The sequence below is a fragment of the Mobula hypostoma genome, chromosome 1 (genome assembly GCF_963921235.1).
Source record: "Mobula hypostoma chromosome 1, sMobHyp1.1, whole genome shotgun sequence".
In the NCBI taxonomy this organism is placed as follows: Eukaryota; Metazoa; Chordata; class Chondrichthyes; order Myliobatiformes; family Myliobatidae; genus Mobula; species Mobula hypostoma.
The window spans coordinates 71,361,931-71,367,930 of NC_086097.1; positions in this window are offsets into that span (position 1 = coordinate 71,361,931).

Consider the following 6,000-nt stretch of genomic DNA (forward strand, 5'->3'; position numbering starts at 1 on the left):
TGGAAAGAAATCTGCATTTCTTTCCCATTGCAACCCCTATGCAACTCTAAGTTGGCTTCTAACTACCTTTTCAAATAACACAGGGATTCAAAGGATGATGGAGTTTGAATTATAAATGTTATCCACAACTGATAAGTCAAAATAAAAGCATATAAGAGATTTGTTCCAATGGCACTTAGATTAAATGCCAGCATTTATAATGTGCTGAATGTCAAGAGCAGGTATTATGAAGAAATGGACTGCCAAATCCAACTAGTGATGTTTCATAGACATCAAAAGCAACACATACAAAATGCTGGAGGAACTCAGCAGACCAAGCAGCATCTGTGGAAAAGAGTAAACAGTCAACGTTTTGGGCTGAGACCATTCATTGAGACGCTTTTCCATAGATGCTGTCTGGCCTGCTGAGTTTCTCCAGCATTTTGGGTGCGTTGCTTTGGATTTCCAGCGTCTGTGGATGTTCTCATGTTTGTGACTCTATCATTGGCAACAGTTTTGTTCCTTATTCTCCATATTCTAAAGCTTTAGGGAAATAATACAATTGCTTAGTTTTAGTTCTCTAATTTTTAACAGTAAGATGTTATTATTCGGCCAGTACTAGATGCTGGACAGGTAGCTCAAGTAACTGATGTGCACATGGGGCAAGGCAATATATCAGATTTTCTAATAATACCAAAGTAGGGCTGTGGTAAAAAGAATAAAGGAAATAAATGTGGCATGCTATGAGAGGGAGCAGCATATGATCAACTTATATTAAAACAGATCATGGTTAAGTAAGATAATTTAGGAACTGATTAGGTGTTAGATATTTCTTAAGCAACAAAGAAGTGAAAGAACAGTCTGACGCTGCAGGTACCACATCAGTAAAGTGTACTGTATGCGGCAAATGATATACAAACAGCAAATATATATTTTGTTTTAATTGCCAGTGAACTTTGAAAGAAAGCAAGCAGCATTGACTCATCTACTTGATATATTGGTTAATCTGAGTTGTGAAAGATTGGCCATGCCATTATAGATAAATTTCCAGAATTTTACAGTAATCAGCATGATACCAGGAGTAAGGAATTTTAATGGTAGAACTTGAAGAATGCTAGGCTAGTGTCCCCTCAAACACTGAAGTTGAAGCTTAGGGAAGGTGGTATAAGGGTTGGTATTGATTAGAGTTATTCAAAACTTCTGGCAGAACTTAACAGAGTAACTAGTTGAAGACAATTACCGTTGATTGATAAAAGGAGGCTCAAGTTAATAGTTGCTACGGCTAAGTGCAATATTTTGAACATAATACAGGTAAAGAACAAAATAAAAAAAAACGAGCTAGAGGCATTTCAAGAAGTTCAAAGATCAAAGTAAACTTACAATCGAAGTATGTATATATTACCATATGTACTGCTTTGGGATTCGTTCTCTTGCAGGCATTTACAAGGAAAAACCAAAATACGGGATATAACGTATGAGAAATTATACATAACAACTGACAAGTAACCAATGTGCAAATAAAAAATAATACTGAGAACTTGAGTTGTAAAGGGTACCTGAAAATGACTCTGTAGGTTATAGAATCGTTTTGGAAAACTGGTGAATAAAGTTATCTCATGAGTGATGGTTGTAGAGTAACAACTGAACCTGGTGGTGTAGGAACTAAGGCTTCTGTACCTTCTGCCTGATGGTAGCTGTGGGAATAGGGCAGGGCAAGGATGGTCGAGGTCTTTGATACTGGATGCTGCTTTCTTGTGGCAGTGCTGCTTGTAAATATATTCTGTGGTGGAAAGGGCTTTGACTGTGTTAGTTTGAGCTATACCTACCAATTTCTGCAGCCTTTTCTGTTCCTGGCCATTACTGTTTCAATATTGATAAACATGGTGTTTTCAAAGAGGAAGATGAGTATTTTCTATGTTAAACAAATCTGAGTTTCTAGTAACACAGCCTCACTTTGTAGTAAATACATGTTTGTAATATATGAAATTAATTCCCACAAAATGTTTCCATCATTAATGCTGTTTATCTAGTGGTCCACCAGATACTTCTCATTTTAAAAATTGATATGCAGTGGATTCTGGTTAATTCGGGCATTTCGGGACCAGTACATTTTGGCCCAGTTAAGTAGCTGCCCCAGTTAGCCAGAATTTCATTGAAATAGTTAAAAAGGTATAAAAAAGACAAACTATGTAACAAATTATGTATTTAAATAAAATGCAGAATAAATTAGAACACTACCAATTCCAATACAGTATTATAAAACTGTGTACTATTTCCTAATAACTATCAACAGAGGAATTCATCCAGTCCATGCTGCCGTGTTCTTTTGTTGGCTGTAAATGAACAAATCAATGCAGGCACCTTCATGCAATATCTCCAATGAATGAATCCTCCAAATCTTCATTTTCATTGGAGCTTTCAAGATGATTGTCATTGCCTTCGAATTCTTCGTAGTTTCTAACTTCCTGAAGTAGTGAAATCATTTCATTTTCATTCCCAGCCATTTCTGGCATCTCCAAGTGTCAATGCTTGAAGCCAAACCGCAGTGTGCAAAACTGTTCTCAATTATTTTACTGCTTACTCCTCACAAAATGTTAGCGACAAGAATCATAACCTTTTGAACAGAAACAGATGCAAATAGTATGATTTAAAAACTGTACTCTCTAAGCATGGTGTAATGTCTAATGGCCATAAAAGTGCACACAGCCCAAGCTTGTTAGAAACTGTTCAACAACAGTCTCCTGTCCCAATAAAGTGACATAGTGTCCCAAATAATCGAAGGGAATCCCAGTTATTTTCTTGATTCATTTTTATCCTTTAAGAGTTGTCCCAAATAAAAGGCAGCCCCAATCAACCCACAGCCCAATTAACACAAATCCACTCTTTTAAAAACAAAATAAGTGATACAATTGCGAATAACATTATATTGCAAATTGGTTCTCATGTGCAATCTTAATAGTTGCAAGGTCAAAACCTTAAGACGCTTCACTGATTCAATTATTTGCAATCATGATATGTGGAGAAATTCCAAGATCAACAATATTTTTTCCAGCAGCTCTCCTTTCTTCAGCTACTTTTCAATTTTGTTTAATGCACCTATTCGTAACAGTAGCTTTTGTCCATTTTACAGATCTATCATTATATCTAATGTATGGGTAAGTCTGTATGCAAAGGACAAGGACCCTTGTAAGAAACCGGACCACATTAATCAGAAAAAAAACACTGCACAACATTCACATGGTCAGTACCAGACTCTGTTCCCAGTTCTGTCACAGGAATTGATAATCTGGTGGACAGATTCAAGGATATTCTTGAAGTGACTTTGAAAATGAGCAATACCCCTACTCACTCATAGAAACTGCTCGTTCATGACTACAGAAAGTGGTGAAAGAGCATTCGAATTCAGGAGATGAAGTTGTGAATCCTCACTGTAGGGTTTCACAACTTCATCAGGGATCTCATCTGTTAAAGAGGTTTTGCTGTCTTAGCATTTGCAATATGGCCTTTTACGTCCTGTTGTCCGTCAGGGGTGGCAGCAAGGTGAGATCAGAAACTTTCCTGGGGGTTGAGGCCTGGGACACTGCAACATATTCTGTCTCCCACATGCCCTAAACTGTCCTTTGATTTATTTGTCACTTACTGCACTAAATGGTAGTGTCATGTAGGTAATTATACACTGGCATTACTTTGGGATATGAGAGGAGATCTTGATAGAAATCCACAAGGAAGACATGCAAATTCCACACAGATAGAACCCAAGATTGGAACTGAAGTTGGTTCATTGTTGTTACATGTCCTGAGATGGAACGAAAAGCTTTTGTTTACATACCTTCCTGACAGGTTATTCCATACTAAATACATCATGGGTGTCATTATACACCAGTCATTGAAAGTGGGCATGCAGATACAGCAGGCGGTGAAAAAGGCAAATGGTATGCTGGCATTTATAGCGAGAGGATTCGAGTACAGGAGCAGGGAGGTACTACTGCAGTTGTACAAGGCCTTGGTGAGACCACACCTGGAGTATTGTGTGCAGTTTTGGTCCCCTAATCTGAGGAAAGACATCCTTGCCATAGAGGGAGTACAAAGAAGGTTCACCAGATTGATTCCTGGGATGGCAGGACTTTCATATGAAGAAAGACTGGATGAACTGGGCTTGTACTCGTTGGAATTTAGAAGATTGAGGGGGGATCTGATTGAAACGTATAAGATCCTAAAGAGATTGGACAGGCTAGATGCAGGAAGATTGTTCCCGATGTTGGGGAAGTCTAGAACGAGGGGTCACAGTTTGAGGATAGAGGGGAAGCCTTTTAGGACCGAGATTAGGAAAAACTTCTTCACACAGAGAGTGGTGAATCTGTGGAATTCTCTGCCACAGGAAACAGTTGAGGCCAGTTCATTGGCTATATTTAAGAGGGAGTTAGATATGGCCCTTGTGGCTACGGAGGTCAGGGGGTATGGAGGGAAGGCTGGGGCGGGGTTCTGAGTTGGATGATCAGCCATGATCATAATAAATGGCGGTGCAGGCTCGAAGGGCCGAATGGCCTACTCCTGCACCTATTTTCTATGTTTCTATGATAGTAAAAAGGAAAGCAGAGTGCAGGATGCAGTGTTGCAGTTACAGAGGAAGTGTAGTGCAGGCAGACAAATAAAATGCAAGAGCTATGACATGGGAGATCAAAAGTACATCATTGAGCGTATGAGATGTCTTTTCAAGTGTCTAATAACAAGAGGACCGCCCTTGAGCCTGGTGGTAATGCTCTGAAGCTTTTGAATCTCCAACAGGAGGATGGAAAGGGGAGTGTGACTGAGCTGTGGTCCTTGAGTATGGTGACTGCTTTCATTAAGAAGCGAGAAGTGTAGATGGAGTTGACGGAGTGGGGGCTGACTAAACTGCATTCAGAACCTTCTGCAATTTCTTGGGGTCTTGAGCAAAGCAGATGCCATACCCAGCTGTAACACTTTCCTCTGAGATGTTTTCTATGGTGCATCCGTAAAAAATTGATGAGTCATTAGGGACATGCCAAATTTTCTTAGTTTTTTGCAAAAGTAGAGGCATTAGTTTGCTTTCTAGCTATAGCTAGACCAGGAGAAATTATTGGCGATGTTTACACCTAGGAACTTGAAGTCTTCAACTATCTCCACTTCAGCACAATTGATACAGACAGGGATGTGTACTCTGTCCTGCTTCCTGAAATCAATAACCAGCCTTTTTGTTCTGCTGACATTGAGGGAAAGGCTATTCTGTTAATATCAAATCAGTAAGTATGTTCCATTGTGACAGGGAAAGAATGGTAGGGTAAAAGAACCACAGTGTAGAAAATCTAGTTAAGAAGAAGAAAAGAAGAGTTTACAAAAGGTTCAAGAAACTAGGTACAGTTAGGGCTCTAGAAAATTGCAAGGGTGCCAGGAAGAAGCTCAAGAATGAAATTAGGATAGCTAGAACAGGCCATGAGAAGACCTTGTCGAGCAGGATTAAGGAAAACCCCAAGGCATTTTATGAGTATGCGAAGAGCAAGAGGAAGAGTCGTGTGAGAATAGGACCAATCAGGAGTGAGAGTGGAAACAAGTGCATAGAACCAAAGGAAGGTAGCAGAGGTACTTAGTAGATACTTTGCTCCAGTGAAAAGGACCTTGGCAATTATGGGGATGGTTTATAGCGGACTGAAATGCATAAGGATATAGACATTAAGAAAGAGGATGTGCTGGAGCTTTTGAAAGTTATTAAGTTAGATAAGTCACTGGGAACAGACGAGATATACCAAAGGCTACTGTGGGAAGAGAGGGAGGAGATTGCATCATCAATAGGGATGGTAGAAGTACCAGAGGATTGGAAAGTTGCAAACATTCTCTTGTTAAAGAAAGAGAGTAGAGATAACCCAGGAAATTACAGACCAGCGATTCTTACTTTTGTGGTGGGCAAGTTGTTGGAGAAGATCCTGACAGGCAAGATTTATGAGCATTTGAAGAGACATAATCTGTTAGGGATAGTAGGCATGGCTTTGTCAATGGCAGATTGTA